Below are 20,709 nucleotides of genomic sequence, written 5' to 3'. Positions count from 1 at the left end.
TATAATTAATTTAGAGACTAACAAATGAAAACTTCTTCAAGTTATCATGGTAGATAAAGATTTCTCAGACAAGAAATAAATTTAAAAATCCCATTATTTGCAATCCATTAATTTACAAAGGGATTTTGTGTTTCTTACTCTGACAAATATGAGTGGGGTAATGCTTATATTCTGGGACACAAAGATCAACTAAACCAGAAGCCATGATTATAGCATGCTAATGTGGGAAGAAATGGAAATAAGGACTGAGGGTGAAGTTTAAATGCTCTGGAGATCTCAGCAGTATATCTCCCATCCTTTGTTAGAGGGTACTTGAACTTAAAATTGGGCAGTGATTTCTTTTCCCAGAGAAGAGCAGTGCCGATGACCAGGTTGGAAGAAATTATTTTCAAAGAAATATGATATGTTCCTCAATTTTTGAAATATTAAAATATCTGGATATATTTCAGATATTAGAGGAATATGAACACATTTCTGACTGTACTAGGATTATTAGTTTGGGATGGCATGAGCATGAGGCTCCTGATATTCATGCTCTACATGGTACTCTATTGAACAACAGAAACTGAGCCATAATGAACCTAGTGTGCCCATGTTACCAAATGAAGGGTGAAAGCTGAAGTTAAATGGGTATAACTTCCTAAATGCTAACAGTATTTTCTAGTTGTGGAATCTAATATAAAAACACAGCCTTTATAGAATTCATGGAATGCAATTATAAGAGATAAATAAGATTACATGTTCTTTAGGAATCACAATGCTCACTCAGGTTATGGGATTAATAAAATATAAATATATCCATCTTGAGAAAACTAGTTTTCCTTATTCCACCAAAAATTTTATCTCACTGTGTAAGCAATAACTGAGGTTGTGCAGTGAAAATCTGATATATCTTTCTTCATCTCACTCCACTGTTTAATTATTGATTCCTTATTCTTCATCAAGCAAAAAGCATGAATGAATTGAGCATGACTTCTATCTTTTCATCACTAGCTTTATGGACAGACCAACATCTCAACAATATTCTCTGTTGAGAACCACATTTTTACAATCCACTTTTCAATGGAGGAAGCAACTCTTCTTGGGTTCTAACTTTAACACAATCTAAGTGATATATCCTTATCTCGTCTTTATCAGTAAGATATATCTTAGTTCTAATAACTTTCTTACTCAGTTAAGATAATAGAATGAATGCAAAGACTATGCTTTAAAAAGTAGGTTGCACTACCCCATAATATTCCATATTTTCTTCCCTTGAGGCAGTACCCATTCCCTTGAAGTTCTTTTAAAGTTAAAGGCCATTGTTAAGGTGGTGTCATAAAAGGCATGGTGGTCTCCAAGTGATCTTACTGTTGACTTCAGGTCAAAATCATCCTAAGCACTTTCCAAAACATTTTGACAATATGCAAAATATTTTATCAAAGAATGCATAAATGACAAAAATTATTGAAGTGAAAAACTAGGGCATAGGGATATATAACTAACTATCACACATGTCCATATATGTACATATATATATATACACACACACAAACACACAGGAAAAAGACTTGAGATATTTTACATGGATAGATTCAACTTTTAAAACATACAAACTATAACTAAACATCATTCAAATACTTTTCAGAATTTTTTATCCGAGAAATTTTCACTTGGAAACTCAAAATATTTGTGAAACATTCTACCTATAGATAAGTTAATCTCTCTGTTCCATAGGCTATAAATAATGGGATTTATTAATGGGGGCACCATGATGTAGGTCATGGCCATGAGAAGATTATTAAAAGATACTTCACTTGCATTGGGACCAAATACAGCAATCAACCCAGAAATTACGAACCAGATGAGAATTGCCAACTGTGGATTACAGGTGGATAAGGCTTTGTAATGGGTTTCCACAGACTGCATCCTAAGCACCATTGTAAAGATCAATATATGACTTAAACAAAAAAGGAGATAATAAAAATATAATAAAAGTACTCATAGCTAAGACTATAGACTCAGAGAACCAAACTTCTGAAGATGAAATCCTCAAAATTTGAGGCATATCACAGAAATATTGCTGGATCATATTGGACTTTGTGAAAGGAAGTCTGAACATGGTACCTGTGTGGAAAGCAGAATTTATCAGCCCACTTGCCCATGAACCACAGGCTGCCTGTGTGCAAATGTATGGGGCAATAGTGAGTGCAGAGGGTGGCAGATGGCAATGCAGCAATCATAGGACATCACCATAAGGAAGGCCAGCTCTGTGGATATAAAGAAGATGAACAGGAAAATCTGAGCAGCACATTTTGGGAGAGAAATCAATTTACTGCCTGTCAAAGAATTCACAATCAATTTAGGAACAATAACCGAAATGCAGTTAAGATCTATGGAGGATAAATTGCCTATAAAGAAATACATTGGTGAGTGTAGATGTGGGTCAGCTACAATGACAGTAGCAGTGAGAAGATTCCCAGCCAGGGCTCCCAGATCAATCACTAAGAAAAGCAGACCTTGCAGGATTTGGATCTCCTGGGAGGCTGACACATCCATGAGTAGGAATTCCGTGAAGATGGTGAGGTTGTCCATGTCTTCTAATATATTACAATCTCCTTGTAATTGAAGTATGAAATGATAAGAAGATGGTTAAAAACTGAAGACATGTTTTGATTAAAGACAGAATTTGATTTCATTACATGAGTTAAAACCAAGACCTATAAACCTACCAGTTACGGAGTTACATTTATATTACTGCAAAATGTCTTTTGAAACCCTGCATGGATATATTAAGTGATTAGATTCTTATTTTCTTTATCAGCAAATGATCATCTTGGATAGGTTCTGTGAAAGAGCTCCCCTATCAACCCATTTATTTAAACCTTATACAGCTATGGCCAACTCACCTCATTGTAAAATCTTCTTTGGATGTCTTGATCTATTCATTGATGTTTGAAGGATTACTTTTCTTTAGGAGGATTGAGTTCTATGAAAAGCCAAGGCAATCACTGTCACCTCTAAATTTCTAAGCTATCCGTTACAATCTAGCTTATGCAATATTTCATTCATAGTACTTACACTAGTATAATATTCAAGTAATTTTTGTATTATTATATTTCCAATCTTTTGAATATACTCTATATATCACTTATATATCAGATACCATTTTAAGTTTAATGTCCTATAATAAACACTAGGATCAGAAAGAACAGAAACTCTATTATAATCTATTTTAATACTGGACAGAAATAATTAAGTATTTTAATGATTTGAGACATATCACATGTATTTCAATTCAGTGTTCATTACCGATTTTGAAGAAGCGCATGGATTAAAAGATAAAAAGTTATGAGGAAACAAGTTTATCTTCTGTAACATGTGTATCTATTCAGCAAACCTTAAACAGAAAACTAAATTTGTGATACTTCCTCCTTTATCACTGAGTAAAGTTCATGGAGCCACTACTCAGAAATTCATATTTATCCTTAAGTATAGGAACATTTCTGCTTCTAGATTCTTCAAAAACAAGGTAGCACTTTATGAAGGACACACATGGATCATACCTCTTAGAGACACTGTCAAACCAGTGATTTTATCCTCCAGAGAGGACAGATTTCCTGACTTTAAGGATTCTTTGGTTATACCCTTGAGATTAGTTAAATTTGTAATAGTGCTTATTAGCATAAATTTAGCAAATAATTTTTGTTTAAAAACAAAGGTGAATTATTCAAAATATGACATGTTACTGCAATTCAATACATGTTCAATTTATGTCTGATTATAAATATAATTTATTTTCTTTGTAGTATATCCACAAAATCCATAAGCAACCTGAATAAAATTATATTTTTTATGGTTTTGGACTAGCATTATGTCATGAAGGAAAATCATATACTGTTAAAAAATAACAATAGCAAAAACAATGAATAATTGACTAGTAGTTACAAAATTGAAGGAAATGAGATGCCTTTTAGAATTGCATTTTTAATTTTTCAAAATTAGTATGTATTCTATATCTAACCTTTGAACCCATCACTATATTCCATTTTACTATTAATGGAAACTGGCAATATATTAGGCTTCATTTTTAAAGAAGTTTTGGACCACAGAGAGGTTCAAATATGGCAGAGGAGGAACACTGGTGTGGGGTGTTATTGATAGGTGGCCAGGGCATGTATACAGGATACATAAAAATGTTTGAATATTTTCATAGTGGTTTCAATTAAAAACCACTGAGGGAGTGCTGAGTTCCATGTCAGTGGAGCTCTATCACATTCCCTAATGGAACAGCAATAATCCCCCAAGTGCAATGGCAAAGACCAAAAAAGAAGGATGGTCCAACAATGAGCACTTGATAATAATGACTATGCTTGTGAGCCTGTGCACCTGAATAAGAACTAGGCCTAGAGCTGCAGGGTGCCTAAGAGTTACCTCCTGAGAGCCTTTGTGTTGCTCAATGTGGTCAGTCTTGAAGTCAAACTCAGCATGTAAATGCATTGCCTTCCCCCCAGCATAGGACATGACTCCCAGGGATGAGCCTCCCTGGCACCAAGGGATTACTACCAAGCACCAGCTGATGATGTAACTAGAAAATGACCTTGAATAAAAGGATCAACTCAGACCAGCAGAATATCTCAGCCTACCTGTAGCATCAGGTGTTAAAAACTGCTTAATGACTTTGGAATAAAGGGGAAAATGGAAAGGACAAATGAGTTTATGTGGCTATAAGTCTCCAAAAGAGTCAGGAGGTCATCAGAGGGGTTGACCTTACACATGCTTCAGCAGGGTCTCAGAGACAGCCAAAGTAGATACAACCCCAGATACTGGTTCTCCTGAGGGCTACAGAGACCCATGAGTTCTACGGTCATGGCAGATGTCTCTGGAATTCAGTGCCATGTCAGTTGGCCCTACTTTGGAGTTTGTGTTCCTGGGTGTGATGGAGTTGGACTCAGATATGACCTTTCGACATGTGCCTCTTTTGTTACTTTTACCAGAACTGTGGTTGGCACTGGGGTTGCTATATATTCAAGAGACCCAAATCTCTGGACTGTTCATGTGACAACTAGGCCCTGAGCCTCAAAAGACTTGCAACTCCTACCATCTTGTTTACTGGACATACCCCAGTCAGCTAACAGGGAGTTGAAGAAGGTCAAGCACCACGCCAGGGATCCAAGAGTGCCTATAACTGCAAGCAGGAGAATTGCATCCATCATCCATGTGGAATCTAAGCCCCCTCTTGATATAGAGGGGGCCTGTACATAAACATCCCAGGGTCCACAGAGTGGAAGAATAGAGTATGGATTAGAGTGGGCTTACTGATTTTCTACTATGGAACTATTGTGATTAATAATGGAAGAATTGTTACAATGATGTGAAGAAAGTGGCCACAGTAGCTGCTGAGGGTAGGAAAAGGGAAGAAGAGACATGATGTGGGTCATTTTCAGGACTGGAAGTTGTCCTGTGTTGTAATGCAGTGACAGATGGCGGACATTGTATTTCCTGCCATGTCCCACTGGGTTGAATGGAGGAGAGTGTAAACTACAATGTAAACTACTATCCATGTGGTGCAGCAGTGCTCCAAAATGTATTCACCAAATGCAATGAATGTGCCATGATGATGAAAGAGGTTGTTAATGAAGGAAAAGTAGGATGAGGACAGTGGGGGTTATATGGGGACCTCATGTTTTTTGTTTTTTTTTTTAAAGATTTATTTATTTAATTTCCCCCCCTCCCCTGGTTGACTGTTCTTGGTGTCTATTTGCTGCGTCTTGTGTCTTTGTCCGCTTCTGTTGTCGTCAGCAGCACGGGAAGTGTGGGCGGCGCCATTCCTGGGCAGGCTGCACTTTCTTTTCACACCGGGCGGCTTTCCTCACGGGCGCACTCCTTGCGCGTGGGGCTCCCCCACGTGGGGGACACCCCTGCGTGGCAGGGCACTCCTTGCGCGCATCAGCACTGCGCATGGCCAGCTCCACATGGGTCAAGGAGGCCCGGGGTTTGAACCACGGACCTCCCATATGGTAGACGGACGCCCTAACCACTGGGCCAAAGTCCGTTTCCCCTCATGTTTTTTTAATGTAACATTAAAAAGAAAGAAAGAAAGAAGGAAAAAAGAGCAAAAATATGTATTCCATTGAATATATATATATGTATAATATGTGCCTCATTTTGTTAATCCATTCATAGTTTATTGATATTTGAGTTGCTTCCATCTTTTGGCAATTGTGAATAATGCTGCTATGAACAATGATGTTACAATATCTATCCAAATAACTGCTTTATATTCTTTGGGGCAAATACCTAGTAGTACAATTCCCAGCTCACTTGGTAGTTCTATACTTAGCTATCTGAGAAAGTGCCAAACTGTCTTCTACGGCAGCTACAAAATTTTACATTGCCACCAGTAATGAATGAATGTGCCTATTTTTCCACATCCTCTCCAGCACTTGCTATTTTCCATGTTTTCAATATCAGCCATTCAAATGGGTATGAAATTGTATCTCATTGTGCTTATTATTGGCATTTTCTCAATGACTAATGATGTATAGCATCTTTTCATTTCCTTTCTGGCCATTTGTATATCACTTTTGGAGATAGTCTGTTCAAGTATTTGCCCATTTTTAAATTGAGATGTCTTTTGGTTGTTAAATTAAAAGATTTCCATATATATTCTCAAAAGTAATCCTTTATCAGATATGTGGTTTCAATTATTTCCCCAGTTTATAGTTTGTCATATTACTTTCATGACACAGTCCCTTGAGGAATAAAAGTTTTGTTGTTGTTGTTTTGTCTCTTTGTTTCTTTTTTCTTTTTTCTTTTGATGAGGTTCTACTTTTCTTATTTCATTTTTTGCTGATGCTTTGAGTTTAATGACCAAGAAACCATTGCCTACCACAGTGTTGAAGATGCTTCCTTATTATTGTCTAGGAGTTTTGTAGTGCTAGCTCTAAGATTAAGGTCTTTTACCCATTGTGAGTTGATTTTTGTACATGATTAGTGATGGGGTCCTGCTTCTTTTTTTTTTTTTTTTTTTTTTCTGCAAATGCAGATACAGTTTTCCCAGTATTGTTTCTAGAAGAGACTATTCTTTCCCAATAGTGTGGGCTTTGCCACCTCAACAAATATAAGCTAGCCATAAATGTGAGGTTTGATCTTGGAGCTCTCCATTCTATTCTATTCATCCATTTGTTCATCCTTGTGCTAGTATCATGCCAGTCTACTTTTTGTGGCTTTGTAATAACATCTAAGACCAGAAAGTGTAAGTCTTCTAATTTCATTCTTTTTCAAGATGGCTTTAGTTCTTCAGGGCCTATTACAATATAAATTTGATGGTTGATGTTTCCTTTTCTGCAAAGAAGGGTGTTGGAATTTTGATCGGGATTCAATTAAATCTATAAATTGCTTTTGGTTATATTGGTATCTTATGGCATTTAGTCTTCCAATCCATGAACACACAATGTTTTCCTATTTATTTAGATCTTCTTTGATTTCTTTTAGCAATGTTTTGAAGTGGTTTTATGGAGATATATTTACATACCACACAGTTCATCAAAAGCATACAAACAGGGAAGTGGATGTGGCTCAAGCAGTTGGGTGCCCACTTACCACATGGGAGTTCCTGGGTTCAGTTCCCAGTGCTTCCTGAAAAAATAGAAAGAAGATGAGCGCAGAACAAGCAGACAATTAGCACAAAAACAACAAGGGGGAGAAAAATAAATAAATAAACAACCGCTGTCAGTATATTCAGAAAGTTGAGTGTTAAATACCAGAATCAATTGTAGAACATGTTCATTAATGCAAAGAGAAAAAAAACTCTCAATCCTTCTGTCATCCCACAGGCCCACATAAACCACTACTCTTTCCATCTACATAGATTTTTTATATTTATATTTTATACAAATGTGATCATACTATAGGGTGTGCTTTGTGTCTGGTTTCTTTCACTTAGCATAATTATTTTTCTTTAAATTTGTGAAGTTTTAGGTTTGCATTAATGTCTTGTAAGGAACACAACAGTCCCCTATACACCCCTATTGCTAACACTTAGCATTTGTGTGGTAACTATGTCAAAATTGATGAAAAAATATTACTAACTGTAGTCCATAGCTTGCATTAGGTGCCTTTTCTCCATATACAACCCTATTATTAAACTAATGATTAAAGAGCAAGAACCATAAAACTCCTAGAAGAAATTATTGGCAGAGTCATAATCATGGCTACTGGCCTCTTTCTGACTTGGGCTCGTTCTCACTCCACCCCTTCCCAGGGTTATCTCTTAGCCAGCCAAGTCTCCCAATCCATAGCTGAAATTGGCAGCCATCCATCTCTTCTTCCCATTTCCGGGAAATGGAGCTTCCAATTCCCATCACAGAACACCTCCTGGGGCAGCTCATGCTGTCAGAGTAGGATGATCACCAGTCTCTGTGGCTTGGCCAGTAATTACCTGGAGAGGCTGGTGCAAATCATTGCAGCTTCCTCCCTGCTGGAGGTGGCACTGGGGCCTAGGCTAGACCTGCAATATGATCTGGATGGGAAGAAGCCAATCCCCACCAGCACTGGGATTCTCAGTCCACCCCGCTTCCTCTTGTGCCAGGTGCAGAGCTAAGATGGTGGCTCCCAGCCTCTTTCTAACCTGGACAGGCTCAAACCTTAGCTGTTCTCAGGATCATACTGTAGCCCACTGAATTTCCTCATCAGTAGCTGAAATTGGTGACCAAATGTCTCTTCCTCCCTCATTTTGGGGAAGTGGAGGTTTCAATTCCAGCCACAGATAGCTCCTGAGGTGGCTTGTGCCTCCAGTGGAAGATGAGCACTGACCTCCATGGTGTGGAACACTTTACTTATGAGTCTTCTCTGCAGATGGGCAGTCGCGTCCTTCCACTCCCCCAAGGGTGTTGCAGGATGTTCTTCTGGCCTCATGGAGCCCCCAAACAGATGCTTCAGCTTGCTCCAGAGAGCTATGGGTGTTTGCTAACTGCCCTGTAGCAGGAGCTGACTCTAGGAGCTCCTTACTCTGCCACCATCTTGCTGGTACTTCTACAGTTCCATTTTTGATCCTATAACTTTCCTTCTAGTAGCATACATGACCCAAAATTTGCCCTTTCACTACATTCACATGCATATTTTAGCACTGTTTATTACACTCTCAATAATGAGCTATCATCACGTCTATCCATTTCCAACATTTACAATCAACCTAAATAGAAATTCTGCAGAAATTAACATCAGCTTCCCATTCTTTACCTCCATTCTATCTCCACATGAGCTAGATTCTAGATTCTAAATCTATGAGTTGGTTATTATTAGTTCATATTAGTAAGATCAAATAATATTTGTAATTTTGTGTCTGACTTATTTAACTCAACATAATGACCACAAGGTTAATCCATGTTGTCACATGCATCAGACTTCATTCTTTCTCACGACTTAATAATAAAAAAATCCATCATATGCATATACTATATTTGTTAATCCCTTCAAATCTATCTAGTTGATAGATAATTATATTGCTTACATCTTTTGGTAATTGTTAAAAGTGATGCTATGAACATCAAAGTGCAAATGTTTAGTTGCATCCCTGCTTTCAGTTCTTTGAGGTGAGGCAGACTGAAGTCTGGCTGGCAAGCATAGCCGCGCCCAGTGGGGGATATGCGCAGCCCACCACACGGGTGTAGGGCGGCTGGAATGGGTGAACTGCCCTCAGCCATGGAACAGGCGCACTGCCCTCGGCCCTGCCCAGGCAACCGACACCGGCTTGCTGATAGCCAGCAGGAACTGCCTACGCTCACATTCTCCCTCCCGCACTGTCAAGCTGCAGCACAAGCCGCAGCATAAAAGGCAAGGAACTAGTCCCTACCAATCACTCCCAGCCCCGTTCCCCTTTCCCGCCAGTGCCGCCCCTTCACCAACCTAGAATCTGCCTCTTCCCCCCACCAACTGCTCGCCACCGCCAATCCAATCCCCCTTTGGCCACAGCCAATCAGTCCCCTGCTCACTCCCCCATAACCCTATATAAACACACATACTTCCCTTAATAAATTAGACCTGCGTGCTCACCTCGTCTCTGTGGTGGTTTCTCCGCCATGCGCCCTCCACGCCTGCGAGCCCCTGCAGGAGCCTAGGCCTCTCCTGCCCCGTCATCCACCGGACAGGACGTACCGACCGCAACAGGACGTACCGACCACAACTGGCGCCCAACATGGGGCACTGCCCGCCGTGAACGGGTAAGGCCCTACTCCGCCTCGCTCCATAACTTGCCGGCCCCTCCCTGCCCATGAACCCTGCTCCTCTTTCCCTTTTCCCCGTCTTTCTCCTTCTCCCGATCATCCTCCTTGCTGTCCTCACCATATTACACCACTACTGCCCCTCACTTTCGCGCTCAACCACTCCGACCGCCGTCTTTCTCTGCCTCCTTACCTCCCTTCTCATTGCCTTTGTCGTCACCATTTTCCTTTACTGCTGAGTAGGGTGCCTCCTGCTCGCCACCCTGTCCGAGACCCCCGGTAGCCGCCGCTACCCGATCGCCGCGCTCGCTAGGTAGGGCCCCAACCCTTCCGGCTCCCTAGGCCTAAAATGGGTGGTAGGCTGTCATCTCGCCAAGCGCCCCAAGTCCGTGCCCTTGCCGGACTCTTAGACACCCACAAGTGCAAAGTTTCAGTTCGCCGACTGCAAGTTTATTGGGACCTTCTCCTTCCTTTTAACCCTTGGCTCACAACTTGCCACCTTTGGGACCCCGGTACTTACGAACGCCTTATCGACCGGGTCACCAATGCCATGGAGCACGAAGGGAAGTGTTTCCCCCCTGCCCTTGTGCCTATGCTGATTACCATCTGCTCCTGCCTCCATGGCTCTCGCCCCCCCACGTTGCAGGTTCTGTCCTCTCAGTTGCGCGATAAGGAGGGAAAGGCATCTCCCTCTTGCCCCGGGTCTGGCTTCGACTCGGACCAGGACTCCGACGCGGAGTCTCTTGTCGAGCAGCTTAACAATGCGCTCAACCTAGACCCGCCCAAGCAAACCAACCTTAAGCCCCGCCAAGATGGCGAACTTCCTCCTTCTTCCCCACCAGAAAAGAGGAAGTCGTTTGAGGAGGAACCAGACCCGCCCCATAGGGCGGTGACCTCCCTCTACCCGCCCCTCCCTGTCGAGGGCGGAAGAGCAGGCTGGCCCTCTGACGCTACCAACGCGCATGCATCAGGTCGGCCATTTTATGAGCCCAAGCAGCCATTTTGTGATGCCTTCGGTGCGCGCGCGCCTGGTCAGCCATCTTGTGAGTCTGAGCGGCCATTTTGTGCCCCAGCTGGCCCTGCGCCCGCATCCGCTTGGGCGCCCCCCCCCGCAGACCCCTGGGCTGGTCCTCTGCCCAATCCCTGGGCACCAATGATGGCCCTCCCTCAGCGCCCCGCTACCATGAGCACCAGCCCTTTCACTCCCACCCCAGCACAGGCACCCCCGCCGGCCGGTGGCACTCCCCCGAGCACCCTACCCCCTCCCGTCTCCTGCTTACCCATGAATGTCACTCCCTCCCTGCAGCGCCCACTCCCCTGGTATCCCCACGACCCGGAGGACATTAGATGCCTTAGAAAGGCAGTCAAGGAAGACGGGTTGGGGAGCCCATATGCCATGCAGATGTTGGAAGAGATTTCCACAAACCTCTGCATCCCTTATGACTGGACCTCCTTGGCTTGGGGTATCCTCACCCCTGGCCAGTTTATAGATTGGAGAGCCCACTTTCATGCTGAGGCAGAAAAACAAATTGCAACCAACGCCGCAACCGGCGTACAGATCCCGGCAGACGCCTTCACCGGCTCTGGCCAATTCGGCAACCATGTAGTCTACCAGCGCGCCCCGGCCGGCTTCTGGCTTCAGCTGCGCGATATTGCCCTCCGAGCATTTCGCTCATGTTCTGCCATTAAAGCTGACAATTTCACCAAGCTCACACAAGGCAAGGACGAGGACTTCTCCGCCTTCGTCTCCCGTGTCCTCCAAGCCTGTGAGTGCAAAGTCGCAGACCCTCAAGCCCAGACAGCCCTTGCCCGAGAGCTCATCTTGCAAGGCACCAACCCCATCTGTAAGCAGGCCATTGTTCCCGTCAGAGAGAAGGCAATTCATGACTGGGTTCTAGGCTGCAGTGGCCTAGATATGCATACTGCCACGCTCACACAGGCCTTTTCGGCCGCCATGGCGCTGAATGCAGGCTGCTTTAAATGCCGCAATACTGGGCACTTTGCCAGAGAGTGCCCTGAGGCGCCCAGGCTGCCTGCTCCCGCGGCCACTCCCCCCCCCCCCCCCCCCCGCCACTTCCACCTCAGCGGCCACCCCGCCGGGGGCCTCCCACACCCTGCCCCCGTTGCGGCAAGGGTTATCACTGCGCCCGAGACTGCCGCTCTAACAGCGCGCCGCAGCCTTTAAACTCCACCAGGGGCAGGCCTCAGCCCCGCGCCCAAGAGGCACGCCCCCAGCTGATGCCCGGCCCCAAACCATAATGTGGACCGTGCCCGTCTCCCTCGAGAAGCCCCTCCGAAGCTTTAAAATTAACAACCGCTGGTACCAAGGCACGCTCGATTCTGGGGCTGAGGTATCCTGTTTCCCTGCCCACTATGCCACCCAATGGGCAGCCCAAGACGGGCCTTCGGTGGTCGGGGCCACTGGCACGTCCCCCTCTCTCCAAGCCTCTCTCCCTATAGAATGGGAAGATTCTGAGGGACGCCGCGGTACCTTTAAACCACTATTCCTGACCACCATTGACCAAATACTATGGGGCCGAGATGTCCTAGAGGCCTGCGGAGCTGTCATCACCATGCAGCCCCCCCCAATAACTTGCGCCACTGCTCGTTTAACACCTCCTGTACCCACTCCTCTGCAATGGGATACTGAGGAGCCTATCTGGGTGGAGCAGTGGCCTTTACCTTCCCATAAACTTGCCGCCCTCAGAGCGCTCATAAGTGAGCAGCTCAAGGCTGGTCACATTGAACCTTCCACAAGTCCGTACAACTCGCCAGTTTTTGTTATTCAGAAAAAATCCACTGGCAAGTACCGGCTCCTCCATGACCTCCGTGAAATTAACAAGCTTATCTTGCCTATGGGGTCGCCCCAACCTGGCCTCCCACACCCCGTAGCCGTTCCGTGCCATTTCCACGTGGCCACCATTGACATTAAGAACTGCTTTTTCTCTATCCCACTCCAGCCGCAGGACTGCCAGCGCTTCGCCTTCACGGTACCCCTCCCTAACCGCTCAGGTGCCTCTGATTGATACCAGTGGAGGGTACTCCCTCAAGGCATGCGCAACAGCCCTGCCATTTGTCAGCGCTATGTTGATTGCGCTGTCGTGCCACTACGGCCTTGGGCGCGCATTATTCACTATATGGATGATATCCTTGTAGCATGCCAGGAGGCAGAGAAGCTCCAAATAGTTCTCGGCATGCTGCGAACTAACCTTGCTGACATAGGTCTTACCATCCAGCCCGAAAAGGTCCGGGTTGAACTGCCATTCACATTTCTGGGCTTCCAAATTGACAGGTACGTCACACCAGCAGTTCCGCAGCTCGCTGTCCCAGAGCGCCTCTCCCTCACTGAACTGCAACAACTCTGTGGTAATATTAATTGGGTTCGCTCCACTCTGCCTATCACCACGGCCCAGCTCCAGCCACTCTTTGCCCTTTTGCAATCAGACTCGGGCCCAGCCTCCGCCCTAACACGGCATATCAGGCTCACCCCAGAGTCCAGGGCCGCAATTCAGGCCGTTAACAAGGCATTAGACAAGTGCTGCCTGCACAGGTTCGACCCCAGCCTGCCTTTGCTGGCCTTGATCCTGCCCACTTGAGGTACACCCACTGGAGTCCTCTGGCAGACTGGCCCGCTGCTCTGGCTCCATCCAGCCAAGAGCAGGCTGCGTAAGATCTGCCCTGCTGTCAGGTTATGGATCAGCTTAGCCTCGGACTTAATCACCCTAGCTATCCATACCTTTGAGGTCAAACCTGCCACCATCATCTGGCCGATAGACACCAAGCAAACCAACCTCCTCATACGAGACAATGAAGACATGCAGGTCCTACTAGAAGGGTTCTTGGGTAACTTTGACAATCACTACCCCAGCCATAAGTTACTTCAAGGAATCACCAAGCTCCCCTTTCAGAGCCCCTTCCACCCCTTCCCTACTTCTAATCCTATCCCGTTTGTCACCACTGTGTTCACAGACGCTTCCACCACCAAATTTGCCATGGTCGTTTACCAACCTGCCATGTTAGAGCCCAAGGTTTTCACCCACATCACCCCGCATTCTGTGCAGGTGGGAGAATTACTGGCTGTATGCCTTGCCCTGCGTACCTTCCAGGCTCAGCCAGTCAGCATCTTCACTGACAGTCTATATACCCTCCAAGTCTGTCGGGTCCTAGCACTCTCCACCTTCTTCCCGGGCTCTATGCCCATCGACGAAGCCCTTGCCAGCCTGCAACGTCTCCTTGAACACCGCCAGGCTCCCTGGTACATTGCACATATCAGGAGTCACTCTGGCCTGCCCGGCCCCCTCACTTCGGGGAACGAGACAGCCAATCAGGCAGTTTCCATATCTACTGCCCAGCCCACTGGAGATACAGTCAACCAGGCCAAAACGCTGCATGCCAGGTTTCACTTCTCGGCAACCTCACTTCGTCACCTATTGGGCCTGCCCATTGAAACCTGCAAACACTTGGTGCACAGCTGTAAAACCTGCGCCCCCTTTCTGCCCCTTGGCAGCCACAGGGGGTTAATCCCCGCGGGCTCAAGCCCAATTCGAGATGGCAATTGGATGTCACACATGTCCCATCCTTCGGGCGCCTCAAATATATGCATGTAGCCATTGACACCTTCTCTGGCATGTGTTACGTGGTACCCCTTGCGGGAGAGACCGCCAAGCATTGCATCAAGGCATTGCGCCAGGCTATTCTCTTCATGGGAGTTCCATGGGTCCTAAAAACTGACAACGGGCCAGCCTATCGCAGCACCTCCTTTACCACCTTCCTACTACTTTACAATATTACTCATCACTTTGGGATCCCCTATAACCCGCAAGGACAGGCTGTAGTTGAGAGCGTTCACCGCCGGCTCAAAATACAAATTCAAAAAGAGAAAGAAATGCTTCCCCAAGCGCAACCAAGTGACCTAGTCACTGCATCCTTAATATTCCTCAATATACTCACCTTTGACAAAGAGAGACTATCCGCCCTCCATAGGCACTGGGGGCCCTCCTACCCGCCCACACAAGCCCCCTTTGTTTATTGGAAAGACCCAGAAAGCAATACTTGGAGGGGGCCCTGCCCCCTCCTCACCCAAGGGAGAGGGTTTGCTTGTGTTTTCCCAGATGATGCCCCCCAACCCACCTGGATCCCAGGACGCAACATCCGCCCTGCACCCGCAGACCCAGCGCCTGACAAGGAGGGAACGCCGACGACTGAGGCACCTGACCCACCAGATGATGCGCTTCGTTCTGGACGACCCCATTCCTCCAACAGAAGAACAACTGCTCCTCAATCTCTATCGCTGAGTCCGAGCACAAACTCCCCTCCCGCCTAACCAGCCCATCAACCTTGTAGCCCTACTAATCCTCCTTCTCTCCGCAGCCACCGCCCTGCCCACTTCACGACCCGTGTGGGCTGCAGTCCGTCACCCTCCTGGCTTCCTTTTCCTCACCCCCGAAAGCCCTACCTACCCCAAGATTTATCATACTAACTGTTCTCTGCAGCTACCGTGCAACCCGAAGGAAGCTCTCCGATCTGTTACATTCAACGTTTCACTTACCCCCCCTCCAGATGCTCTCCTATTCACCTTTTTCCCTAACACCACAGGGTCTAATACAACTACCAGTAGCACCGGAGATCCGTCCCGACCTCTATCAAAATGCCCTTATATTCACCCCCTCCACCAGGGGAGACCTTTTCCCAACCGCAGTTGGCGCTGACAACACCTCAGGCACCTTTCTGCTTAAATTGGCTAGTTTATTCTCCCCGTCTTCCCTCATCGCATATGGGTCTATTGGACTCCTTTGTATTCTTCTTTTCCTCGTCTTCTATGGTGTGCGCCGCATTCTGCTGTCTCTCCGAGATACCCAAAATCAGCAGAAACTAATAGCTGCAGCCACATTGGCCATAAACAAAAAGAGAGGGGGAGATGAGGTGAGGCAGGCTGAAGTCTGGCTGGCAAGCATAGCCGCGCCCAGTGGGGGATATGCGCAGCCCACCACTCGGGTGCAGGGCGGCTGGAACGGGTGAACTGCCCTCAGCCATGGAACGGGCGCACTGCCCTGGGCCCCGCCCAGGCAACCGACAGCGGCTTGCTGATAGCCAGCAGGAGCTGCCTACGCTCACATCCCCCCTCCCGCACTGTCAAGCTGCAGCACAAGCCGCACCATAAAAGGCAAGGACCTAGTCCCTACCAATCACTCCCAGCCCCGTTCCCCTCTCCCGCCAGTGCCGCCCCTTCACCAACCTAGAATCTGCCTCTTCCCCCCACCAACTGCTCGCCACCGCCAATCCAATCCCCCTTTGGCCACAGCCAATCAGTCCCCTGCTCACTCCCCCATAGCCTTATATAAGCACCTGTACTTCCCTTAATAAATTAGACCTGCGTGCTCACCTCGTCTCCGTGGTGGTTTCTCCGCCACGCGCCCTCCATGCCTGTGAGCCCCCGCAGGAGCCTAGGCCTCTCCTGCCCCGTCGTCCACCGGACAGGACGTACCGACCGCAACAGGACGTACCGACCGCAGTTCTTCTCTGTACATAACTATTGGAGGGATTGCCAGATCATGTGGTGATTCTATACTTAGCTTCTTGAGCAACCACCAATCTGTATTCCATAGCCAACGTAATATTTTACATTGCCACCAGCAGTGAATGAGTGCTGCTCTTTCTCCACATCCTTTCCAATGCTTGCTGCTTTCTGTTTTCCTAATAGCGGCCATTATAGTAGGTCTGAAATTAAATCCCTGGTTTTCTTTTGCATTTCCCTAATAACTAGTGATGTTGAACATCTTTTCATGTGCTTATTTGTCATTGTATTTCTTCTTAGAAAATGCCTATTCTAGTCTTTCACCCATTTTTATTGGGTTGTTTGCCTTTTTATTGTTCAGTTATAGGAATTCTTTATATATTCCAAATATTGAGCTCATCAGATATGGGGTGTGCAAATATTTTCTCCCAATAAGTAGGCTGCCTTTGCACTTTCTTGACAATCCTTTGAAGTGCAAATGTTTTTAATTTTGAAGAGGACCATTTATCTTTTCTTTCTTTCATTGCCTGTGCTTTTCATGTAAAGTCTAAGCTATTGCCTATAATAAGATCTTGAAAACGCTTCCCTATGTCTTCTTTTAGTTTTATGGCTCTGGCCCTTATGTTTAGGTCTTTGATCTATTTTGAGTTAATTTTTGTAGAAAGAGTGAGATAAGGGCCTTCCTTTAATCTTTTGGATATGAAAATCCAGTTCTCACAGCATTTTTTAAAAAAAGATTTATTTATTTATTTAATTCCCGCCCCCCGCCCTGGTTGTCTGTTCTCTGTGTCTATTTGCTGCGTCTTGTTTCTTTGTCCACTTCTGTTGTCATCAGCAGCACGGGAAGTGTGGGCGGCGCCATTCCTGGGCAGGCTGCTCTTTTTTTCGTGCTGGGCGGCTCTCCTTAAGGGCGCACTCCTTGAGCATGGGGCTCCTCTACGTGGGGGACACCCCTGTGTGGCACGGTACTCCTTTTGCGCATCAGCACTGTGCATGGGCCAGCTCCACATGGGTCAAGGAGGCCCGGGGTTTGAACCGCAGACCTCCCATGTGGTAGACGGATGCCCTAACCACTGGGCCAAATCCGTTTCCCTCACAGCATTATTTTGTGAAGAGACAATTCTGCTCCATTTGGGAGGACTTGACAGCCTTGTCAAATATCAATTGCCTATAGATGTGTCAGTCAATTTTTGAACTCTTAAATCAATTCCATTGGATCTGATGTCCACTGGAAAGACATTTTGATCTTACATCTATCTTTATGCCACTACCATGCTGTTTTGACCACTGTAGCTTTGTAATATGCTTTAAATTCAGGAGTTGTGAGTTGAGTTCATTCTTTTTAAAGATATCTTTGGCTCATCAGGGCACATTTCCCTTTGAAATAAATCTGGCATTTCACTTTTCCATTTCTGCAAAGTAGGCAATTGGCATTTTGATTGTGATTGTGTTGAATTTGTAAATCAATTTAGATAGAATTGATATTGAGTGATATTTAGTTTTCCAAATCATGAGTACAAAATGTCCTCCCATTTATTAGGCTGTCTCTGTCATTTTTTAAAGCACTGTTTTGTCATTTTCTGCATTCAAGTCAAGTCCTTGGTTAAATTTATACCTAGATATATGGTTCTTTTAGTTACTATTGCAAATGAATGTTTTTTCTTTTCTTTTTTCCCCTCAGCATGCTCATTACCAGTGTATAGAAACAGATGTATTATTTGATATTGATCATGAATACTGTAACTTTTCTGAACTTGTTAATTAACTCTGAGACCATTGTAGATTTTTTGGAACTTCTATTTTTCTCTTCCTGTTCTCAGAGTTCTCTCTTTGCCTTTGGCATTTCCTATACTGATTAGTATGTTTCTCAGAGTTTTTCTATTCAGACTTTTTCAGATAGGAGTACATTGTGCTTCTTGGACATGGGTATCTATATTCTTCAATAGGGTTGGGAAATTTTCTACCATGGTTTCTTCAAATATTCCTTCTGCCTCTTTTCCCTTCTCTTCCTCTGGGACACCCATGACATGCATGTTTGCATGCCTTTTGCTGTCATTTAGTTCCCTGAGACCTTGTACTTTTTTTCCATTCTTTTCTTCATCTGTTCTTTTGTATGTTCACTTTCAGAGGCCATTTCTTCAATGCACCAGTCCTTTCTTCTGCCTACTCAAATCTACCATTATATGATTCCAACGTTTTTCTAATTTCATTTATTGCACCTTTCATTCCCATAAGATCTGCTATTTTTCTATGTATGCTTTCAAATTCTTCTTTTTGATCATTCAATGTCTTCTTAATATCCTTAATCTCTTTAGCCATCTCAGTGAATTCATTAAGGAGATTTGTTTAAACATCTATGATTAGTAGTTTCAACTCCTTTGTAGTCCCAACTCCTTTATGTCATCTGAAGGCTTATCATTTTCCTTTAACTTTTCCATATCTTCCTGTTTCTTGGTGTGGATTGTAATTATTTTGGGTGTCTTGGCATCTGGGTTACTAGAGTATTTATTCTGGGTGCAGTTTTTCTCTTTAGGCAGGAAGCCCTTTCTCTCTCACTGGTTGTGCAATAGGAGCCAAAGATGTAATTGGTGCTATAAGCTGTGGAGGCTCATGCTGCCCTCATTGCCCCAGGGACCAATAAGCTTCTCCTAACTTTCTCCTTTCCCAGGGGTAGGGGCAGAGTCACAGCAAGTCCAAGTCTTGTAGGCCTAGACTGTAGTTGCCCAGAAAGACTGATGAAGCTTCATGCTCTTTTCTCCCCTGCCTGGGGCAGGGATGGAGCTGCAGGTGTGGGCAGCAATGTGCAGTGCTGGTCCAAGATGACCACATTTCCCCAATAGACTTCTTTTTTTTTTTTTAAGATTTATTTATTTATTTAATTCCCCCCATCCCCCGGTTGTCTGTTCTAGGTGTCTATTTGCGGCGTCATTTCTTTGTCTGTTTCTGTTGTTGTCAGAGGCACGGGAAGTGTGGGCGGCACCATTCCTGGGCAGGCTGCACTTTCTTTCGTACTGGGCAGCTCTCCTTAGGGGGCGTACTCCTTGCACGTGGGGCTCCCCTATGTGGGGGACACCCCTGCGTGGCAGGGCACTCCTTGCACGCATCAGCACTGCACATGGGCCAGCTCCACACGGGTCAAGGAGGCCCAGGGTTTGAACCGCGGACCTCCCATGTGGTAGAAGGACGCCCTAACCACTGGGCCAAGTCCGTTTCCCTAGACTTCTGATTATTCAGTCTGTGCCTGCCAAAGGTACCTGCAGTTACCTGGATAGGCTGGTACCAAGACCACCAGCCTCCTCCCTGCCAAAGGTGGAGATGAAGCCTAGTCTAGGGCTGCAGGCTGATCTGGGTGATTCTTACCATCACTGCAATTTTTGATCAGCCCAGCTACCCTTCATGCTGGAGGCTGAGTCAAAATGGCAGCCACCAGCCTCTTTCCAACTTGGACAGGTTCACACCCCAGCTCTTCCTAGGTTTTTACTTTAGCCAGCTGAGTCTACCAATCAGTAGGCAAAATTAATAGCCAGCTATCTCCTTCCCCCTCTTTCTTGGAAATGCAGCTTCCAACTTCATCTGCAGAGCAGCTCCTGGGGTGGCTTGTGCTGCCAGAGTAGGATGATCACTGGCCTCTTTGGCTTGGCTGGTGATTTCCTGGAGAGGCTGGCACAGGTCCCCCCAGCTTTCTCCATGCCAGAGGTGGTGAGGGGTCCTAGGCTAGAGCTACAATCTGATCTGAATGAAAGGAAGTCAGTCCCCCCAGCCATGTGATTTTCAGTTTGCCCTACTTCCCCTCATGCCAGATGTGGTGTTAAGGCAGTGGCTACCAGCCTCTTTCTGATTTGAACAGGCTCAAACTTTAGCTGTTCTCAGAATTATACTTTAGTCCACTGAATTTATTCATCAGTTGAAGTTGGTGCCCAATCATCTCTTCCTCCCTCATTTTTGGGAAATGGGGCATTCAATTCCAGTCACTGAACAGCTCCTGAGGTGGCT

The sequence above is a fragment of the Dasypus novemcinctus genome, unplaced genomic scaffold (genome assembly GCF_030445035.2).
Source record: "Dasypus novemcinctus isolate mDasNov1 unplaced genomic scaffold, mDasNov1.1.hap2 H_1, whole genome shotgun sequence".
Lineage (NCBI taxonomy): Eukaryota > Metazoa > Chordata > Mammalia > Cingulata > Dasypodidae > Dasypus > Dasypus novemcinctus.
This window is presented reverse-complemented; position numbering follows the sequence as displayed.